The sequence below is a fragment of the Macrobrachium nipponense genome, chromosome 6, assembly GCF_015104395.2.
Source record: "Macrobrachium nipponense isolate FS-2020 chromosome 6, ASM1510439v2, whole genome shotgun sequence".
Classification (NCBI taxonomy): domain Eukaryota; kingdom Metazoa; phylum Arthropoda; class Malacostraca; order Decapoda; family Palaemonidae; genus Macrobrachium; species Macrobrachium nipponense.
Window position 1 is genome coordinate 96435376 of NC_061108.1, and position 24001 is coordinate 96459376.

Sequence of the window (24001 nt, forward strand, 5' to 3'; positions counted from 1 at the left end):
TGGCATAAGCCAGAGGGTCCAGGTTGGGGGCCACATAGCAAGGGAGCTTGTGGTTCGATTGTGATGCGAAAAGATCCACCTGGAGGTCTGGGACCTTTTGGCATATCCACTGGAATGAGCGCCTGTCCAGGGACCACTCCAATTCTAGAGGAACTGATCGAGACAGGGCGTCTGCTATCACATTCCTTACTCCCGCCAGATGAGTGGAGGATAGATGCCATTTGTACTTGGCTGCTAGAGAGAAAATGGCTATCATGACATGGTTCACATGACTTGATTTGGATCCTCCTCTGTTGATGCAGTGTACTACCACTGCACTGTCCAATACTAGTTTGACGTGGGAACCCTTGGCTGGCAGAAGCCTCTTCAATGTGAGGAATACTGCCATAGCTTCCAGTACATTTATGTGAAGCCGGCGGAACCGAGGTGACCAAGTCCCTTGTACTTTCTTGAATTGGGAGTATCCTCCCCACCCGCTTAGAGAAGCGTCCGTGTGGATAACCAACGCCGGAGGGGGAAATGGAGAGGAACTGATTTGGACAGGTTCTTGGCCTCCGCCCAGGGGCGAAGACGCTTGCAGAGAATCGGCGGGATGACTGACAACTTGTCTCGAGATTTGTTGTTTGCTTTTGAGCCTCAAACTCAATTTATATCTTTCAATTTTGCTTTCATCAGAACATCTGTAACTGACGCAAACTGGAGAGAGCCTAGGATTCTTTCCTGGTTTCTCCTTGATGTTTGTTTGCATTTGAGGAATTGCCTTGTTGCTTTGGCTATTTCTTTCCTTTTGGCCAACGGAATTGACAGAGTGTGGGATTTCAGATGCCACTGAATGCCGAGCCACTGAAAGCGAGATTTCGGCGTCAGCCTGAACTTGACCTTGTTTATTTGGAACCCCAGATGTTCCAGAAACTGGATTACCTTTCTCGTGGCTTTGAGACATTCTTTGACGGTTGTTGCCCAAATGAGCCAATCGTCCAGATACGCTACTACCATTATCCCTTGGGATCTTAGTTGTTGGACTACTGATTCTGCTATCTTCGTGAATACCCTGGGGGCTACATTCAACCCGAAGGGCATCACTTTGAAGGAGAATGCCTGGTTTCCTAGCCTGAAGCCTAGATATGGGCGGAAGTGTCTTGCAACTGGGATATGATAGTATGCGTCTGTAAGATCGATAGAGGTGGTGACGGCCCCACGGGGAAGTAAGGTCCCACCTGCGAGATAGTCAGCATTTTGAACTTGTCGCAACGAATGAATAAGTTTAGACGGGACAAGTCTAAGATTATTCTTTGTTTGGTTGAGCCTTTCTTTGGCACGCTGAACAAGCGTCCTTGAAACTTTAAATGTTTGACTCTTGATACTACCCCTTTCTGAAGGAGTTCTTGTGCATACTCTGTCAATTCCTTTGTTGGTTCCTGCAGGAATGTTTTGGATGGAGGGGGACCTTTGATCTAACTCCATCCCAGTCCTTTGGACACAATGCTTTGTGCCCAGCTGCTGAATCCCCATCTGTGACGATAGAGGAACAGCCTCCCTCCCACCTGAGGGTCCTCACTGACTTGGGGCGTGGCGTGATCCTCATCCGCCTCGGAAGTGCTTGCCCCTGCTAGGTGTCCTTCCGCCGCCTCTTTGGCGAAATACACCTCTAGCCCTACTTCCTCTTCCAAACCTATTAAAGGCTTGGAACGCCTGGCCTTCAAAGACTGGATTGAAGGCCGGAGATACAGCGTAAGAGGTCGAGGGCTAGTTCTGGGAAGTCAGGAGGAGAATGGGTTGGGATTGGTTCTTCGCCGTTGACGGCTGAACCACCTGGGACATTGGTACTGCTTGCATTACCTGTTGTTGCTGAGCAGCCTGGAAAGGTGGGAACTTTCTAGGCTTCTTCAGCTTTTTCGAAGTTGAAGGGGTGACTTCTGGTTTCCTCTTGGAAGAAAGTCCCCACCGGACCTTAAGGCTCTGATTAAGCCTAGTCGCTTCATGCTGAACCTCGTTCACCACAGCTTTGGGAAAGAGGTCAGCGCCCCAGATGGAAGTCTAGCTGTCACAAAGTCGTACAGATCACACTGCACAGTGTGTGTCTGTGCTTTAGCTAAGAGTTTGAACAGAGGTTCCTTCCCGTATGTGATTGCGGCAACCTCTGTCATAACTAGGGCGTTCAAAGTCCTCCCTAACCTGGTCCTAGTATCAAATTCTGCTTGGATCAGGTTATCCGACAACCTAGGGAGCCTCTCCCCAAATTGTACAATTGCGCAATCTGGTTTGAGCTTCCCGACCGTGAAGGTAGCCGGCAGATCATCCCAGAGGTCTTCAGATCCTGGAAGGAGAAGAGATGTCAGCTCTGTCTCCCTCAGCTGGGGCATAGGCTCGTCTTTCATAGCGGCCTGCATGGTTAGCTCTGCTAACTTTGTGGTAAAGGGAATTGGCGTTTCCTCCTCTGCCACAAAGATAGTAAATGGGCTTTTAAAAGCCTGAAGCTTGGTATTGACACAATCCCAATCTTCTAGACTTCTAATCCATTCTCTCTGAGCCTGATCCCGACTATAGATCACCGTCTCTTTCGGGATCCTACCCTCCCTCCTCATTGCAGTTTCCGTCAGACGAGCATAGCCCATAAAGGGTGGTTGAAGATTGGCAGGGTGGAACTCGAAGTCCTCAATTCTTCGAGTACCACAATCTGGAATAGTTATCATCCCATCCTTGAAGGGAGCATAAGCTGCGACCCTCCAAGGATTGCTCGCCGTGAAGGGAGGAAGAGATTCATAGACTGGCATTGGTTGTAATGCCATGCCAGACTGAGGAAGAACTGCTGGGGGATTCTCCCTGAGACCCACCATCAGGTTTTCCTGGTTTGTCAGCCTCTCCGAAATACTCCGGATCGACTGGCCAGACTCCTCAAACGAGGTGGAGATGCGGGAGAACATTTGTTCAAACCTGTCGTTAACCAAGTTACCGACCAGGTTCCCCATCTGCTGCATTATGTTTGCAGTGAAGGCCTCTGTGTCGAAGGGACTAGGGTCCCTGACCGACATAGGAGTCTTAGGGTGTGCTCCGGTGGATGTAGACGGCTCCGGCTCTGTGGAAGCACGGGCCTTATCTCTAGAGGACTGGCCTCTTGACCCTTTTGACTGTGAAGTCGAAGAGGACTTCGATTTCTCTGCTCCGGGGTGGTGAGCCGGAATCTTATGAGATGCAGAGGACGAGGTCTTCTTAGAAGACGTCCTCTCAAGGGTCTTTTGCTCTCGCTTCCCTTTCACCTCAGGGACAGCTGAAGCTGATGACGTCCTACCTGGAATATCGGATTCGCAAAAGCCTTGGAAAGAAGAAGAAGAAGGATTAGGGGAAGAAGATCCAGATAAGCCCATGGGAAGCCCTTGAGCTCCAAGCAAACCTACCTCACCTACCGCCATTGGCTTTACGTTTAGATCCAATGTAGCCACTTCTTCGGCGATCTCCGGGTTGCCCTGGGCCGCCAGCGCCTGCGCCACCTGCTGCTGGATGGCGGTGATACACGGGGCCGCCGCTGCTGGGTCGACGTATCTGGTTGACTTGCCGCCCGGGAAGAGGCGGACAGCCATACTCTTGTCCAGGATGTATGGCTGCCCCTTAGACACGTTCTTCCCGAACCCGCCGACCCAGGCCATCAAGGTAGCCGATGCGGCGTCCTTCACGGCGGCAGCCTGGAATAAAGGGTCATTGTAGTCCTTACAACGAAGCCCGAAAATTATATGATTAAACAACTAAAACTAAGTAATGTTTATATCTCTTATCCTATGGTTCTATAAACAGTAATAAGTATGCCATTAACAGAATAAGTATACCACTCCGGTATATACTTACTCCGGCGGAAAACTGATCCACCAAGTCGTAACAGATGGAGCAGGCTTCGTGGTGCCATACCACTAGTTCACCATGGCGGATGGCACAGGGAGCGTGGGTCCGCCAGACCTCGTGACCACATGGATCTTGAAGGATGGCATTGCACCCGGGTTCCTGGCAGTTGATAGCCTGTAAGTGGACAGATACATGAGTATCAGCAGTTACTAACAGGACTAGCCCGCTAAGAGATATAATACTCCGCTGCATGCCGGAGTGAAAAAATTCTTTGAGCATAGTCCTCTCCTGTTCTCCTGTAGAGATAGTCCATAAGACCTGGTAAACTAGTCCGATGGTTACCGGGGCACCGGAGTAAAGATTTCCACCGAACCAGCTACTGGTCTATACACCGAGGGTGAGGGGTACAAGGACAGCGGAGAGACATGAGAGGATTAAACCAGAAAAATAACAAAGGCAGGCGGAGCTTAGCTCCGCCGTACAAAATTCCGCAAGCAGGAGGAGGACCAGAATGGTGAGCGGGCACTCCACCAGACTAGTGGAATATAAAATACTGATAACAAATATAATTGTAAAATATATACAGTTAATAAATATAGGTGCATGTGAGAGCTACTCTCCGCCACCCCCCGATGAGCTGGCGGAGCCAGTTGAGCCCGCCGCTAGCACGGTGGGTAGGCTGGGGGGAGACCGAGGGAGGGAGAGAGCTGAGAAGGGACACGAAGAGGACCCAGCACGAGCGGGAGGGGTGGCCAACCCACCCGAACGCACGAGGTACCCAATTGGATCCCAGGAGGAGAACGGTACTAAGAGCCAGACTCATGATCCCCCCCGTAACTCCCATATCCTTCCTGGGTAGGGAGGAAGAGGGGAGGAGAGCCCGGTTGGTTGCCGTGGCAACCGTGGACTGCCTCCCCCTTGCTATGGGGAGGAAGGCAGGTAGGGGGACTGAGCTGGTGGCTCGTGGCGATCGTCTGGCCCACCACGAACATGGTAGGACCACGCGGACGAATAGGCCAGGCGAAAGAGATAGCCTAGGCTAACTCAACCCGTCTCAAACATGCAACATAAATAAAATACATATAATATATAGTATTAAAATAGAAAGAAAGGAAATCGAGGGAAAAGAAAAAGAGACGTCCAAGAGAAGTTAGGCTAGCCTACCTGGGAGGTAGGAAATCCAACTACTCAGGAGCTGGCCTCTGCCGATACGTAAAACGGAGGGCGACGGCCAGGGTGGTAGGACTAAAGAGAGAGAGGGGTTATGACCCCACATGCCTAACAGACCTAGACAAAGGCACATGCATGCATGAACACTGAGCTAAGACATAAGGCATAGGATTTCCGAATAATACGATGAAAATATAAATTCGGTAGCACATCTTGCTCCACACATAAAATTAACCATAAAATTAATCATAAATACTGCACAGCAATAGCTACTACGGTATGGGGGACCAAAGAAGCTAGCTAAAAACACACGAGGCGAGCCCGAGACCAGACGCAGGAGGTGTCGTTAATATACCTAAAAAACGGTTGAAAACGGATCCTGTCTGGCTAAAATTAATGTGTAACCTTTCGGCAGTACTTAACTTAGCTGCGGCAATGGCTTGGAGTTCCATAGTTGCAGTAAAATCCAAATTAGCAATCACAAACACAGAGAGCAAAAAAACCATGTGCGGGCAAGATGTCGCTAACGGAAAGGATGTCCACCAGAGGCGCTGGTGTTAGCGTGGGTGGGTGAGTAGTAGTAGTTGCTGGCGCAGGCTGTGTACCAGCTCTCTCTGGCAGGGGGATTTTGGTGGTGAAGAGATCTAAGTGGCAAGAGGTCCGTGGTAGTGGTCTCACTCGCCCCAGTACCATACCGACACCCTCTTTTTATTTAGGGTGAGCAAGTCAGGATACTCTGACATCCCCCTCTTTTGTTTTTCTCTGGTAATGTTAGTATTATTTACCTTAGAAATATAAACTGAAGGGATATTTCACAAAGCGACATGGGCTTGGCCCAGAAAACAACAGTACATAATTCAAAGTCAAGCGGACCAAGCAGTGAACATTATATGTACCTAAGCAGCAGTATGTTACTAATCTCCAACACACTACAAACATAATATAAGAAATGAAATTATCGAATGATGATCATTTTGGGACTGCATCATTTTCTAAGTCCACTGTTATTCATTTGAAGGTGTTCTGCTTGTAAGTTCTTGAAGATTCAAATGATCTTTTTCTGTTACATATTAGATAACTTTCCAGATAATAAAAACATTACAATTTCTCCTGACAACATTCCCTGGTGTTCTCTGACTCCTCCCAGTTTTCAACACCTGATACATGCTACTCAGTTTAACAATGACTGCCTTATGTGCAAGAATTGTTGTTTGCAAGGGCATTCACTTTGATTTATTTCCTATCTATGCAAAAACATAATCTTTTAACAATCCTTCTGTATCATAATTCATTCCCCTGATAAAGCTCTAGTAACTGAATTGAGTTACTAAGTTTGAGACAAGAATAAAGAATATGTATGTTTTATATTATGCTACAAGGGTGACTGTGGGTATCCCATTTCTAGTTAGTGTTGGTGTGTAATCTACATTGTGATGAATTTCTGTACTTCACTACAGTAATTTTATCTAAGGCACTCTGGGTCAATTAAGCTTAGGTTATGAGGCATCCTTGCAACTGATCCTGAGACATGTTTGTCTTTCATGATGAATTTGTGATTATCATTAAATCATGACTGTCTAGGAAACATCATTTTATCATTTCACTATAAAATCAATTTCCCAATATCCCCTAACTTTTGGCTTGGATAAATGACCAAACAGCAAATAGCAGCCACCTCTCTCGGACCGCAGCCACTTCCTGAAAAATCACTTGAATTATGCCATTATTTCATAATTTAGGAGAAAACACTTACTTCGAGAGGAACATAGCAGTCTCCGTGTGCTGCCAGAATGGGCCACAACTCTTTGACGGATGCTCATGGCAGTGAATTCAAGAACTTTTTCGGGAAGGTGGCCACATTCCGGGATCAGCTGCCACTACGTTGCCATTTGGTCATTTACCCTATGTACAGGAAGCTACAGACCCAGAAACAAGTACGTATATAGTAGTTTGTACCATCAAAGGCATTCACAAAACCATAAATGAGAAATATGAAACTGCCATACAAAGTAAAATAAGCATGTGAAGTCTTTGTAAAATATGTGTTCAAGGCAGTTTTTAAACCCAATAAGGCGTAGTATTGTTGTGAGTGCCAGTCGGTTCTACACTCGCGGACGCGTCCTTCCCAGCGCTCATTTGAACAATATTTGCATATATATGTAACATTTATTGATATTACTCATGATTGTAGTTGTAATCAGCACAATAAAACATTTTGTTGGCTATACTAATGAAAGTATGAGACGTCTTATTCCCGGGGACATGTTTTGAACTGAAATGCATTTTTACCTTGTAATTGGTGGTTTTATCCTTACTGCCATCAAAACTGAAACTCCACAGTGCTAATTTGATTGTAATTATACAAATTTCCTTCTTACTTCACTCCAAATTCCACTTGAAATATGTTTACTTCAAAGCCATGGCAAGAATAATTTTTCAGCCTTGTACGTCTGGCAGCCAGAATCCACAAGTCAAGCAGACAATGGTTTAGGTTTAGTGAATTGTTCATGGCAAAAAATTTGTACTTTTTTGCTAGCACTTTTCATTTATTTAAGACTATATTATTATTTTGACTATTTTTTTATTTTTAATAATTATATGACTGAAATAATTAGTTTTTCATTTTTAACTATTGTACGGCTGTAACATATGTAACCTTTAATGCATGCTAGGAATGGCAAGTCATCATTGCCAACTTAGTAGAACTTCATGCATACGCTGATGCCTTTACAAACTGTTTCCATGAATTCTAGATGTCATAGTAATGCAATAATGATAAAATTGCTCTAATATTTATGTATACCTATATATATATATATATATATATATATATATATATATATATATATATATATATATATATATATATATACTATATATATTACAAGTAGATATAGATATGCTAAATTCACTTATTGCCATGGTTTTGCTTCAGTCTTATCCCAAGTTTGGAGGGTAAACACAAAACAATTGGCAACACTGATAAAAAAAAAGGAAGCGCAAACAACACCATAGCTAATGTTCACAGCAAAACCGATGAAATTTGTGTCAGGATCTGGTTACTTTTACAACAACGAATATTTTCAAATGAATTATCATGAATAAGTAATAAATATATGCAATTCATAACCTTATTCTGGTCTTGCACTAATTATTTAATTGTTATCTAGCGCACTTTTCTTCTTCCCGAACAACCGCTATGTTTACCAGTCCGCAACCGTAAACACCATCGTTTAAGATTGTTGTGAAGGAAGTGTCCCAGCGTCTATGGGTACAAGTGGTGTGCGGATTTAGCACAGGAAATGAGAAGTTTGTTGACACAAGTGACTCCGCAAACATCAAGACGGCATCAATCTTCTACACGTAAGGTATTTCAAGTAATAATTTCGAAATCATCATGGAGGTAAGTTTGGACTGCGCATGGATAGACTTTCATTAAATTATGGCCTTAATCTCTAACTTGGTAAAAAAACACTTACTTCGAGAGGAAAGTAGAGGTCTCAAGGTGTTGCTTCCAGGGAGGTTGGCTTATGACTGACATCTAATTCAGGATACTGGAAGTGCTAAAGTTATTTTTTGGGAAAGTGATCAAGCCACGGTACAGGTGTCCACCTGTCCCCACAGTGGTGCTTTAACCTAAATCATGTACCTGCTTTGGCAACTTCTAGGGTAAACAATCATGGACGATCCACCATCATCACACTGGCCGGGTCTTATTCACTCAATATTTAATTGGTGAAACAAGAATACCATTACAACTCTAAGCATACCATTCAAAAGATTGAAGTTTCATCAACATAATGTGACATATGAAAGCCCCATTCGAACTAAAATAAGCATGTGAAGCTCTTCGTAAAATATGTTTTCAAGGCAGTTTTGAAATCCAATATGGCGGCTATCGTGTGGCTGGCCGGTCTAATCACGGACTGTCCACCATCTTTCCCAGCACTCATTTGAACAATGTTAGCGTATATATGTAACGTCTTTTGATCTTACTCAAGATTGCAGTTGTAATCACCACAATAAATCATTTTGTTGCCTATATTAGTGAAAGTATGAAACTTGTTATTCCCGGGGTCATGGTTTGAACCGAATTCATTTTTACCTTGTAATCGGTGGTTTTATCCTTGCTGCCATCACAACTGAAACTCCACAGTGCTTATTTGATTGTAATTATACACATTTTGGTCTTAATTCACTCCACATTGCACTTTAACCACTTTGCTGTTCCTGGTTCCTAAGTGCTCACTCCACAAACACAGTTACGAGCAGCAGACGACGACACTGTTTATGATGTGCAAAGCTTTATTCCCTTAATTGTTTACTTTACTCATTACATATTTAGTTTAACTTTACTTTGTTATTTCAAAATGTTTATTTAATTCATGTCTATTATCCCTTACTTGCAACCAAATTACCCTGAAAAATTACAGATATTTCTAAAGTAGATACAATCCAATGTTGTACATTGTTGTACATTGCGGAGCAGACGATGAGTAGTGGATTATATATATTTTTTTTTCTAGCACTTTTAATTGATTTAAGTCAATACTACTATTTTGATTTTTTTTAATAACTGTATGCTAGAAATAAATGTAACCTTTAATGTTTGCATGCTAAGAATGGCAAAATCATCGTTGCCACATTAGTGGAGCTTCACACATACGCCGATGCATTATCATAAACTGTTTCAACGAATTCTAGTTGTCACAGTAATGCTACAATGATAAAATTGCTTTAATATTTAGGTATATATACTTTCAATACATAGGCTAATTTCACCAATTTCCACGTTTTGTGTAAGTCTTATACCCAGTTTGGAGGGTGAACACATACCAATTGGCAACACAGAGAGAGTGAAAGGAAGGTGAAGGAAGGAAGAAAGACAGGGGTGGCGGTGGAGGCGGGGGGAGAGGGTAGGTGGAGCTTTTTACATGTGTTCGTATCCATTTCTGGATAATGGAGTTTTTGTCTCTTGGTACAAGGACAAGTGTCATTATTCTTTACGATTAGTGAATCATGGTACCCTTATAAATTACGGCACTGGGTGTAATACACTATAGCAAAATCTCGTTCTGATGCGAGTGTTCGTTACAGAAATATTGCCAAAAAAACGTGCTTGCACTGTCTCTGAAACCTATAGTAGGTATGCTGCTTATAGCAGCTGTAAATCAAGTTTTTTGTAATCAAGTAATTTTTACAAGCTAGCTATTGAAAGAATTTGTATTTTTCTCGATCAAAACATATGCTCCTCAATGCTAACTTAACTCTTTTAATGACTTTCTGGTCATTGCAAATTCAGCCCCATTAATTTCTTAAGGTGCGAAAACAGACAAAGGTCCAGGAAGCGAAAGCGATTGCGTCACACTACGGCAGTAATCTGGCAATAAAACATCTTCATATATCCAAAAAGTAAATAATAAAGATATATATGCGCATTACGATTATAACAATTACATGAATAGCTGATAAAAATCTGCATGAATAATTGGTAACTGTTCTGCAAGAAAGTTGAGTATAGCAATTCATTTACAATAGGTACGAAAGTCAAGATGTCGTGACATCATAACACAGACTTAAAAGAACGTTCTAATTCTGATAAATAATTACTTAAATTTAAGTCAGAATCAAGTTACTTTTTCAATAATGAATATTTGCAAATCAATCATCATAAATATGTAAAATATTGATGTTTTACTATTTATTTAAATAATTATCTAGTGCACGCTTCGTCGTCGTCTTCTACCAAAACAGTACTACGGTGTACCTAGTTTCCTTAAAAACGCTGTGGCCAGGGACCGTGTTCCGATTGTTGTGATGAAAGTGCCCCAGCGTCTATGGGTACAAGTGGTGTGTGGATTTATCACAGGAAATGGGAAGTTTGTTGACACAAGCAACTTCGCAAACATCGAGATGGCGTCAATCTTCTATGTTATTTAAGCGTAAGTATAAATTTCGAAAGCGTTTTGGTGAAATTTGCACTGCGTTGGCCACCCTTTTCACTACTCTCTGTTTAAAGCTTTAAATTTGGCCTTAATTTCTAACTTTGGAGAAAATACTAAGGTAGGAACACCACGGCAGGCCAACCCTCATCACGGTGGACGGGTCTTATTCACTCGATATTTAATCGGTGAAACAAGAATACAATTGCAACTCTAAGCATACCATTTAAAAGACTGAAGTTTCGTCAACATAATGTGATATATGAAAGCCCCATACGAACTAAAATAAGCATGTGAGCTCTTCGTAAAATATGTTTTCAAGGCAGTTTTGAAATCCAATATGGCGGCTACGTTTTGCATGGAAGGTTCTCATCAGTGACGGCCACCATCTTTCCCCAGCCTTCCCAGCACTCATTTGAACAATGTTAGCGTATATATGTAACGTTTATTGATCTTACTCAAGATTGCAGTTGTAATCAGCACAATAAAACAACATTTTGTTGCCTATATTAGTGAAAGTATGAAACTTGTTATTCCCAGGGTTATGGTTGGAACTGAATTCATTCTTACCTTGTAATCGGTGGTTTTTATCCTTACTGCCATCACAACTGAAACTCCACAGTGCTTATTTGATTGTAATTATACACATTTTGGTCTTAATTCACTCCACAGTGCACTTGAACCACGCTGTGGTTCCTGGTTCCTAAGCACTCACTCCGCAAACAGTTACGAGCAGCAGACGACAACACTGATTATGAGATGCAAAGCTTTATTCCCTTAATTGTTTACTTTACTCAATATTTAGTTTAACTTTACTTCAAAATGTTTATTTAATTCATGTCTATTATCCCTTTTTTGCCACCAAATTAACCCCCAAAAATTACAAATGTTTCGGATGTATACTTACGAGCAGACGACGTGAGGAAAAATGACTCATCGTTTGCCAATCCTAGTGGAGCGTCACACATACGCCGATGCATTTACAAACTGTTTCGATGAATTCTAGTTGTCATAGTAATGCAGTAATGATAAAATTGCTGTAATATTTACGTATATATAATACAAATAGATACGCTAATTTCACTTATTTTCCCGGTTTTGTGTAAGTCTTATACCTAGTTTGGAGGGTAAACACATACCAATTGACAACACTGATAAACAATTGAAGAGCGCAAAACGCCGCAAAGAATGCCGTAGTCCCCTTGAATAAGTGCTGGTAAGAGGTTGGTTTACGATTGTTGTGATGAAAGTGCCCCAGCGTCTATGGGTACAAGTGGTGTGCAGATTTAGCACAGGAAATGGGAAGTTTGTTGACACAAGCGACTCCGTAAACATCAAGATGGCGTCAATCTTCGAAACATTTTTAGTTACAAGTAAAAATTTCTAAAGCGTTTTGGTGAGATTTCCACTGCCGTAGCCACCCTTTTCACTACCCTCTGTTTAAATATGATATTGTAATGATACAATTAAGTTTGTTCATACTTACCTGGCAGATATATATATAGCTGTATTTTCCGAAGTCCGACAGAAATTAAAAAACTTACGACACACGTAGTGGGAGTCAGGTGTTAGTACCCATTCCCGCCGCTGGGAGGCGGGTATCAGGAATCATTCCCCATTTTCTATTTCATAATTTTTATTTCCACTGTCTCCTGAGGGGAGGTGGGTGGGTACTTAATTATATATATCTGCAGGTAAGTAGTATGAACAAACTTAATTGTATCATTACAATATCATTTTGTTCATGAAACTTACCTGTCAGATATATATATAGCTGAATCCCACCTTTGGTGGTGGGAGTAGACAGAATAGAAGATTTTAGGAAACATATATATGCAGATAATTGATATCTTGATTCCTTACCTGTTAGCATAGCTGACTTCGTGGTTACTGCCGCGTAAGTCTGCTTGTGCTATTAGAGTTGCCAGCGAGGTAGAGACCTATATAGCTGGTGCACTCAAGATGATCTGTCAACGGGGGCGTGACCACGATGTGACTAGACCATTGACCATACAATGAGGGCAACGAAGTAAAAAACCACCTGGCCTAGTCTACCAAAGGTATACCACTAAACTAGACTAAAGAAGGGAGATCCGCCTCGGGCGGTCAACCCCACAACCAAAAAACACACACGATTAAAAGCTCACCTAACCACTAAAGGAAAGGATGAGTGCTACCTCCTGCCCCCAAACAGTGTCTGCAGCGACGTATGGTCCAAGCGACGAGCAATGTTCGTATGTCGCTTTCACCTCCCGCAGGTAGTGTGAAGCGAACACCGAGTTGCTCCGCCAATATGTGGCACTCAAAATGTCACTGAGTGCCATATTCCTGTGAAAGGCTATCGAGGTCGAATAGCCCTCACCTCGTGGGCATTCACTTTAACAGCTTCATGTCACTATCACTACATGTGGAATGAGCTTCCTTAATGGTGTCTCTCAAGAAGAAGAAAGCGCGTTCTTTGACATGGGAAGATCGGGCTTCTTAACCGAGCACCACAAGTTGCCCGAAGGTCTCTACAGTCCTTCGTTCTGTCTAGATAGAATTTGAGAGCCCTGACAGGGCACAGGACTCTCTCTGGCTCATTACCCACGATCTCTGTCAAACCCTTGATTTCAAATGTCTTGGGCCAAGGGTTGGACGGGTTTTCGTTCTTTGCTAAGAACAAAGGGCTTAAAGAACAAACAGCATCAGAGTTCTTAAACCCAACATGCTTGCTTATAGCCTGGATCTCACTAACTCTCTTCGCCGTCGCCAGAGCAGTTAGAAAAAGTGTCTTCCTTGTCAGGTTTCTAAGCGAAGCTAAGTTGAGCGGTTCAAAAATACTGGACGTCAAAAACTTTAGAAAACAATGTCTAAGTTCCAAGAAGGGACTCTTGGTTGGGGTACCTTCGAAGTCTCGAAAGACTTAAGAAGATCATGAGGTCTCTGTTGTTGGCTAAGTCCAGTCCTCTATGCCTAAAGACTACAGAAAGCACACTTCTGTAGCCTTTTATCGTAGGCACCGCTAAGCGAACTTCATTTCTCAAGTAGAGAAGGAAGTCTGCGATCTGGCTCACAGAGGTAGAGGTGGAGGAAATGTCTTTCTTCCTGCACCAGCTCCGGAAAACAGCCCACTTGGATTGGTATACGGCAATAGAGAAGGTCTTCTTGCCGTTGCGATTGCTTTCGCCACTGGTCTTGAAAAACCCCTCGCTCTGGCCAACATCTGGATAGTCTGAACGCAGTCAGACTCAGAGCGGGGAGGTTTTTGTGATACCTCTCGAAGTGGGGCTGTTTGAGTAGATCTATCCTTGGAGGCAGAGTCCTCGGAAAGTCTACAAGAAAGGACATGACCTCTGTGAACCAGTCGGTCTCGCTGGCCAGAAGGGGGCGATGAGAGTCATCCTCGTTCCCTCTGATGCCGCGAATTTTCTTATCACTTCCCCTAGGACCTTGAACGGGGGAAAGGCATAAACGTCTAGTCCCGTCCAGTCCCAAAGAAGGGCGTCTTACTGCTACTGCTCCTGGTCTAGAACTGGTGAGCAGTACAGCGGGAGTCTCGTTGTCCTGAAACAGTTGCGAAGATGTCTACGAGAGGACATCCCCATAACTTCCACAACCTCTGGCATATTTCCTGATGAAGAGTCCACTCCGTCGGCAGAAGTTGACCTTGTCGACTGAGCAGACTCGCACGGACGTTTTCTACCCCTGATATGAATCTCGTCAGTATAGAGACGTCGTGTGCCTTCGCCCATAACAGGATCTCCTTTGCAAGGTGAAAACAGGGATCGAGAGTGGGTTCCTCCCTGTTTCTTGAGATATGCCAGGGCTGTGGTGTTGTCCGAGTTGATCTGCACCACATTGCCGGAGACTTCGTTCTGAAAGAACCTGGAGCGCCAGATGAACTGCTGCCAGCTTCTTGAGGTTTATGTGCCAGGACACCTGTTCCCCTCTCCAGGTGCCTGACACTTCCTCCCCCCCCAGTGTTGCTCCCCACCCCGTGGAAGACGCGTCGGAAAACAACACTAGGTCGGGGTTCTGAAGCTTGAGGGAGAGACCCTCTGCGAGCTTCAAAGGGTCGGTCCACCATCTTAGGTGTTCCTTTACCATCTTCTGATAACACCAGAATCGAATCCAAAGTGTTTTGGTGCTTCCAATTGTCGGCAAGGAAGAATTGAAGAGGTCTGAGGTGCAACCTCCCTAGGGAAACAAACTTCTCCAGTGAGGAAATGGTCCCCAGCAGACTCATCCATTCCCTCACCGAGCATGAATCCTCCCCAGAAAGGTTGACACTTATGATTAGGCAATCTGTTGTCGCCCCGCCTGGGCGGACGGAAAAGCCCGGAAAAGGCCCACTGGAGTCCATCTGAATCCCCAGATAGACTAAAGGACTGAAGAAGGGGTCAGATGTGACTTTTCGAGGTTCACCAGAAGCCCCAGGGACTTCGTTAACGTCAACGTCGTAGTTGAAGGTCCTCCAGACACCGGTCTTTCGAGGAGGCTCGTACGAGCCAGTCGTCCAGGTAGAGAGAGATCCTGACATTGGAAAGATGAAGCCACCTCGCAATGTTCTTCATCAGTAGGGTGAATACCATGGGAGCAGTGCTGAGTCCAAAGCAGAGAGCCCTGAATTGGAACACTTTTCCTTTCAGGACAAACCGCAGGTATTTCCTGGACTGGGGTGGATGGGGACGTGGAAAATACGCGTCCTGGAGATCTAGTGAAGCCATCCAATCCCCCGGTCTCAAGGCTCCCATCACTGACTGAGGGTGTCTCCATCTTGAACCTCTGCTTGATGACAAAGAGGTTCAGGTTGCTGACATCGAGTACCGGTCGCCATTCCCCCGACTGCTTTGGCACCAGGAACAGTCTGTTGTAAAATCCGGGGGAATTCAAGTCGGAGACCTGTTCTACGGCGTGTTTCACGATCATCTGATCTAACAGATCGTAAAGCACTTGTTGTTTTTCTCCCCGATAGGAAGGAGACATGTCCCTGGGTGTCGTAGACAGCGGGGGTGGTTTCAGGAACGGGATCCGGTAACCCTTCTTTAAGATGTCCACGGACCATTTGTCCGCACCTCTCTCTTTCCCAAGGCTTGCGCAAAAGCTGAAGCTGGTCCCCAAACCCGGTGACTGAAGGACTTCTGCTTCTTTTTGTTCTTGGCCAGCGCCGTGGCTCTGCCTCTGGAAGTGCCTCTTCCTCGAGGGGCTGGTCTCGAGAAAGGAACTACCTCGAAAGGGCTTCGATTCTTGATAATCGAAACTCCGAGGACGAAGGAAACCGCAGGTCTCCTTGAAGATTGTGCGAGGAGATCTTGCGTGGCCATTCTCCTGTAGACTGGTTTGCAATGTCTTTTACCATAGCCTGGGGGGGAAGAGATGATCCGAAAAAGGAGCGAAGAGCAAGTCTGCTTTCTGTGATGGAGAAACAGATTTCGCTGTAAAATTGCAAAACAGGGATCTCTTCTTCAAGAGCCCTGTGCAAAAGTGAGCTGTAAGCTCCTCCGAACCATCTCTGACGGCCTGTCCATGCACGACATTACGCTGGACAGCTCCCCCAGACTAATAGAGTCGGAACTCCTAGACTTGGCATCCAGAACTCCCAAACACCAATCTAGAAAGTTGAAGACCTCTAACGTCCGAAAGAGGCCTTTAAGGTGGTAGTCCATTTCCGTAGTTGACCATGAAACTTTCGAAGAGGACAGGTGAGACCTCCTCGAGGCATCCACAATGCTGGGCGAAGTCTCCTTGGGCTGACGAGGGAAGTCTAATACCTACGTCTTCTCCCGTCTCGTACCAAATGCCAGCCTTCCCACTAAGTCTCGAAGGTGGCAGGGCAAAAGAAGTCTTTCCCTGAGACTTCCTTTTCTCCATCCAGTCATGGACCTTACGAAGAGCCCTCTTAGTTGAAAGGGACTTCTTCATCCTGACGAATGCCGAGACCTTGTTGATCTTGGACGAAGAAAGTTGTGAAGGAGGAGAGCGAGGAGCTTCCGGGTGAAACGTCTCTCCAAACTCTGATTGAAGAAGGCGGGTCAAAACCTGGTAGTCGGAAGAGACTGCCGCCAAAGGTTTCTCGTCATCCACTTCAACCGAAGCGTCACTAACCTCTGCTTCCGACACAGGTGAAGTTGGAGGCAAATAGGCTGGACCAAGACTATCCGGTCTAAGTTTCCACGAGGCGCGTTGCTGTGAAGTGGAAGGTAAAGTTGACTCATTAATAGGAACTCCGGTCGTATCTCTAAGACCCGGAGCAACTTGCAAAGACTCATCACAAACAGGTGGGAGGCGACGAAACTCCACCTCTTCGTCCACCCGAGCGTCCGCTGGCGCACACCTGGCGTCCACTGGCGCACACCTGGCGTCCACTGGCGCATACCTGGCGTCCACTGGCGCACGCCTGGCTGCAACTAGCGCGGGATTGGCGTCCACTCGCGCGCTGCTGGCATCCGCTGGCGCACGCTTGGCGTCCACTGGCGTGCGAATGACATTAACTAAGGCGCGCTTAACATCTCGTGCGCGCTCTGCTTCCGCTGGAGCACTCTTAGATGCAACTGGCGTTCGCTTGGCTTCCGACCGAGCGTCAGGAACGTGAACTTGCACCGAAGCGTTCACGCAAGTATCAAGCTCTCGCACCGCAAGCTTACGAGCGGGTAATACCGCTTCATGCGCCGAGCGAGCAAAATCCTCTTCACGTCCTCCAGAGAGCCGCTGGGGAGTCGCACGAACTCTAGCAGGCGAAGAAAGTGGAGAGATAGATGAGCGAGGAGAGGGAGAGGGAGACCTTCTAGATCTCTTCACAGGCAGACGGTCATCCTTTCTCCTGGGACGTGGTTGCGTCCCTTTCTTAGCAAGAGCATCAGCAAGCTGTTGCTGCAAAGAGCGCAGGATCTTCTCAGTAGGAGAGGATTCCTTGTCAGGTGACGGGCTGATCCTGTGAGAAGGCGAGGGGCGAGGGGACGCCTTCTTCCTTCTCCCAGAAACTGCCGTAGCACGCGCTCGAGAGCGACTGGGGCGCTCAACAAAGTCATCATCCGATGACTCCTTACGCTTCTTCTGTGGCGGGAAGGAAGCGAACACACTCTCAGGCGATGATCGCCTCTCGAGAGCCAAAACTGGACGTGAAGCGTCACGATCACCAACGCTCCTTTTCAGCGGGCGTGAAATAGAATGAGAGCTCCACCCCTTGTGCGGGGAGGAAGCCTCTGAAGAAGAGAAACACTCTTTCAGGAGGCGTGCACGCGCACGCTCTTTGGCAGTCTGTGTAACGTCCACAGATACTGCCGAAGGCACGTCAGATCGGTGGGCGTTCCCCGTTAACCCTACCTGCGGCTTTCGACATGCCCTCTCCCTGAAACCTGGGAGTCCGGCAGCGGTCTAGGCCTAGAGGCGAAATGGGGCCGATCTGACGCACCCTCCACCAACGAAGGAGCACTGTCACTGCACTTTGCACCTTCACTTTTGCCTTCTAAGGCGAGCACTTTAGATTCTAAATTACGAATCGACTCTAAGATAAGTGTAAGGGTATTACCCTCTACAGACACTGCTTCAGGTCCCGAAGGCAACACTACAGGGTTAGGAGTAGTGATTAAAGGAGGGTTAGTAGGAGAAACATGAACTTCCTGCCGTTTACCTGAAACGCTCCTGGAGGAAGACCTCCTTAACCTATCCCGTTCAAGCTTACGCAGATAGGACTCATACGCTCTCCATCCAGAATCAGAAAGACACTCACATTCCTTGCAGCGACTTTCATACATGCAATCATGCTCTCTGCAACTCTTACACAAAGTATGAGGGTCTACTGATGCTTTCAGTAGCCTACCTCGACAATCACTCCTGGTACAAAACCTGGCGCTAGCCGAACTAGAACCAGACATCTTATTTAAAGAGAAATCAAGCCAAAATCAATCAAATCCACAATTAACGTGTGCCTAGCCACCGATCCAAAAGTCAAGATACCAAAAAATCAAAAAGGGGTACTTATAGTAGCCAAGTTTCCTAAATTCAAGACGGAGGTGCTGAAAACTGTGTTTACAACACCGGCGACAGAAAAATTATGAATAGAAAATGGGAATGATTCCTGATACCCGCCTCCCAGCGGCGGGAATGGGTACTAACCACCTGACTCCCACTACGTGTGTCGTAAGTTTTTTAATTTCTGTCGGACTTCGGAAAATACAGCTATATATATATCTGACAGGTAAGTTTCATGAACAAACTTAAAATTTGGCCTTAATTTCTAACTTTGGAGAAAATACTTACTTCGAAAGGAGAGTAGAGGTCTTTAGCTCCGTTTCTCACCAACAACAAGTCGCGACTGATGCCCATCTCCGGTGTCAGGACGCGTTATAATGTACTTTTTCGGAGGGTGGCAAGCGTTGATTGTAGGTGGCCTGTTTGGCATGCTGTGATGTTTTACCCTACTTCGAAAGGAGAGTAGAGGTATTTAGCTACGTCTCTCACCAACAAGTCGCGACTGATGAACATCTCCGGTGTCAGGACGCGTTATAAGTGCTTTTTCGGAGGGTGGCCATCCGTGACCGTCGGTGTGTTGGGCCAGTCCATGTGGTTGTTTACCCTATACCAGGTTCCTCGAATGATCCTTCCTTTCAGTCATGCCTAATAGGTAGAAACCTTCCAGTTAAAACTTCTTTCACACTTCCCAAACAGCCTACAACCACAGACACGGGGTCAAACTTAGGCCTGAAAAAGCCTAGCCTATCCAATAGGCTAGGTAGTAAGCTAGTCATGCTGTTAAACAGTAATTAGCTAACTTAAAGTTGGCTATAGGCATGTATGGTTAAAATGACCATACCAGGCTTGATAATTTAGTTAAATCAAAACGAGCCGGGGTCTGTCAAGTAGGCCAGAGGCAACAGCAAACTGAACAACACAAGTACGATCCCGTTCCCTGCACGATGACAACAACGCCCACTAAACTGGTCTAAGACAGAGTACCTAGTATACCTAGTGGCTTTATCAACAGTCAAGTAAGCTGGTCTATTGTAAGTACTACTATTTTCCCAGAATACGCGTATCAGAATCAATAATGGAAATGTATTCACCACTCACCACCTTGCGTTAGCCAGCAAGTAGCCGTGCACGACAATTCTATAGTGTTAGCGGCAAGTAACGCTCGCTACTGCATTGCGGTGACTAACATAAGCTGCCACTGTGCTGTCGAGAGTGTCGTCTGCTGGCAGCGGTGGTGTAAACATAATGATGAGCATCTTTCAAAACTTTTGAAAGGTCTTATTTGCTCTAAAGTTTGATGGTTTTCCTTTTTTTTAAATTAATACTTAGCTTTTAATAAATATAAAAAATATAATTTGATATAAAATTGTCTTGAAAGCATCTGGAAAGTTCTAGGAACAAGATAAAAATTATAAAGACGGCTTGTTTAAGTGGTTTTTTTATAAGGTCAACCCTTAAGTTTAAAATGAAGATACAGTATAAATAAAGTACTGCGATGTATACAATTTGGTCAAAATTAGCAAAAGTGAATGACCAGTATAAATAGTACATGTAAGAAGTATAATTAATATGCTGAGAACTGAGTGCTGTGATGCTGTATACATTTTTGTACAACTTAACAAAGCATAAACAGTACATACATATAATCAGTTACCGTACTGTATCATGGAAAAGCACTGTATTGCCCAAAAGTATTCCCTGTTTATTTAGAATTAACCCTTTTGTAATGAAAATATTGAAATTAGAAAACTAAAAGCTTTTGTAAGGACAGTGACATACTTTTTGTTGTTTACTGTTTACTTTTTCGTGCTCTGGCATTTAAGCGGCTCTAATGAATCAATTAAGTGCATCTACGATTTTAATAATATTCAAAACATTTGATCTAATTCTGTAGTGTCATGATTCGATTTGAAATTTTTCTTTTAAATGTTTGTTAGTTTCACAGTGTTTTAGTTCTTGGGACAATTTGTCACAAGTCTAATTACTACCAAGCAGCAAAGAGTCCATTTACAGGTTGTTGGTATATTGTTTCTGTAGGAAATCTTTTATAATTTTTCTCTTATTATTCTTTATCACGATGTACCACACAACATACATTTCACCAAGACCTTACATTTATGATTTAACTCTTATGTTAATATGTATCCAAGTGAGCTCAATAAGGATGGGCGTGACCATATCCCGTGGTGATTTATTCATTGTATACTTGGTTATTTTGACGATAAACCTTATAACTTCTTTGACAAATAATTTGGCAGACCATTATAGAGACCTCAAGTTTGTCTGTTCTTTTGATACGTAGTTATGAACAGACATTTCCAATATAACTTCATTCAAGTATTTCTTTAAGAAATTGAGTGATAAATGGGTAATAAATATTCTTAGCACATTTGATACTTGATTTGTCATAGATGCTCGTCAACTGATACTCACAATTTCCTTATTTTCTTTACTCTTTGCACTTCTGTGCTCTTAATTTTTACTCCTCTGATGTCAAGTTTTCGGAGGTTTCTTTTTGACAGCAGTAATAAATATTCTGTTTTACTATAATCTCTCCGGGGTTATTGTCATTTGCTCTTCCGTATTTTTAGCCACAGGTTCTTGCCTTTTATAAATTCTGTGGTATTCGCTTCTTTTTCGTTGGGTCATTTATCATGATCTTTGGTGTCATTTTGCCTTTTATAATGATCACTTCCTCGTTTTTTCCTCACTATAGCTATAATGTTAACTTACTTAGCTTTTCCTTCATCGCATTTTCAGCAGCTTGCGAGTTTTCTCTGTCTGGAAGCGACATGAGTAAGTGCTAATCATTCGCCTTCTTTGTAGAGTCTATTGGAATTTCACGAAACACTAATATAATGTTTTTCTTTTGCGCAGGAGCTTTCACTACAGAGTCAGTTAACTGTAGGGATTATGTATTCTCTTCTCTCTATTTTATCAATTTGTCCACGTTGTTAGTTTCCTCTGATTTTGCAACAGTATTTCCCATTTGTTTATTCCTGGCTCTCATTTATTTTTCATTTATATTAATGTACTACTTTTCATCAGAACATCACCTTTTCTGTGTTGAATTTAGGAATCTCTCTTCTGCCTCGTCGATTTTTCCGAGTCGATTGTCATGTGACCCATTTCCTTAAATTTATCGCTTCTAATATTGATGTTTTTCTTATTTTATTTTATTTGTTTATCTATGTTTATTTATTTGTGTTTATGTTTATTTATTTATTTATTTATTTATGTCATGTTAAATATTGTTGCTGCTTCTCCATTACAAGACAGAGCTGACTCTGGCAACAAACTTCAATTTCAATCTCCTGTGCGTCTTTTAGCACAACCGTAATGATTAGCGGTTTTATTTATTTATTTATCTTTTTTTTGTATGTACGTAATATTACTTCTGCCCCTTACCATCATAATTGCATTTCCATATTATATAGACGTTGTTCGTTTGTTTGTTTGTTTGTATTTCCTTTACCTTTCAGCCTCTATTTTTCCATTTTCAATTTCTCGGCCACATACCTTCCTCCTCCCACAAATTCACACAGATTATTTTCAACACGTCCGCTCATGGCAACCTCTCGAGGCTCATATATCCTAGAATCAGGCCTGACAAGATTCCATATTGTTCATCGTTTATTTCAAGATTCCTTGAGAACTTCTCGTTTCCCGTGATGCAGCTAGTTATGTGCTCACGACTTTCTTGGTTGAAACCATTTGTTTTAAATTAAGTTTTTCCTCTCTTTTTTTTTCCACGTATCCTAGGTAATCTCAAGACCACTTATATCTATAAAATTCTGTCACCAATCAAAGTTCTATCAATTAATGTTTCGTACTTGCCCTGGAGAAAACCTGCTTTGCCTTAAGGTCTGAAACACACCGAATGATTTTCTCATTAATCCTGCTTAACTTGATGTTTGTGAACTGAACTGTTCAAATGCTGCTTCTTAAAATAAATAAATAAAAACATAGTTTTCTAAACTTGTGTATATGTTGTTCACTGTTTTTGTCAGATTAAACTATCATTATGCCAGTGAGAAAAGAGCTGGTTGTTGAGATGAAAATATACCATCTAAATTTGTTTGTCTCTAATTACATGTGCCACTATTCCAGTACTGAGATTGCGCCTTCTAGATGTTTAAGCTGCTTTAATTCCTTCCCTATACGCGGATCTTATAATTTTGCTCTTACATTTAGACGAGTCTCTTGCGATCCCCTCAGTAACGCTACCCTTCGGTAGGGTTTCAGTCTGTCTCTGGTTACTCTACCTTGCAGTCCCAGGGCTAATTACTTTTGGGAGGGGTTGAGGTTGGGGGGGAGGGGGGGGCGTGCGAAGGATGACAGATCAGTTCAAATCAAACTTGATCACTGTAACAAGGGAGATGGAGAGAAGGAAGACAGACAAACAGGGACTCAGAATAATAGTGAAATGAGAGAGAGAGAGAGAGAGAGAGAGAGAGAGAGAGAGAGAGAGAGAGAGAGAGAGAGAGAAGAGATAGAGAGAGAGATAGAGAGAGAGAGAGAGAGAGAGAGAGACTTGACATAGACCCTAAAGATTCGTCGTACTAATAGTTCTCGGCGTTGACCAACACGCAATGTGTGTGCGAGTTTAGGCAGAGTACGAAAGGGGACGAAAGAATGGTAAAGATGAGAGGATTCTAGAGACATGCCCTCGATTTTACTGTTTCCTCACAATATCTGCGACCAAGAGAGCGGTGGTAACAATTAGTCAAACAGCATTCAATAACTATGTGAAAAGAAATATCCAGTTATCATAAAATAGCCGAAGAGTGGCAACTATCCAGCGGATCACAATAAGGTTATCTCAACCGGTTTTACATGAATTCTCCGACTGTACAAGTCACAACAATCGATTGTTTAAATTATTTGATAATATCTCTGGAAAAATGTTTTCTTTTGAAGGCAATGATTGTGTCTGCCTTCCTCATTTCACCTTACGGTGTCTTTTTTTTGTTCATTGACGAAAGTGGTAAAAACTCCATGTCGTTCTTCTTATCATATTCCACCTATGTCGTTCTCTTGTCATATTCCACCTGTGTCCTCATAAAGGATATCTGATTCTCAACCACTCTTATTACTAAACC

At 43.6% G+C, this 24001-nt stretch overlaps 1 protein-coding gene across 2 annotated transcripts in view; it reads right to left on the reverse strand.

Moving 5' to 3' along the window:
* Window positions 1-20117, reverse strand: part of LOC135216384 (uncharacterized) — a 239310-nt gene extending 219193 nt beyond the window's left edge. For both annotated transcript variants that reach the window (XM_064251655.1, XM_064251656.1), the window contains exon 1: window positions 19998-20117. The gene's annotated coding sequence lies outside the window, so the exon portion shown is untranslated. The remainder of the gene's footprint in view (window positions 1-19997) is intronic.
* Between the last annotated feature and the right edge of the window lie 3884 nt (window positions 20118-24001).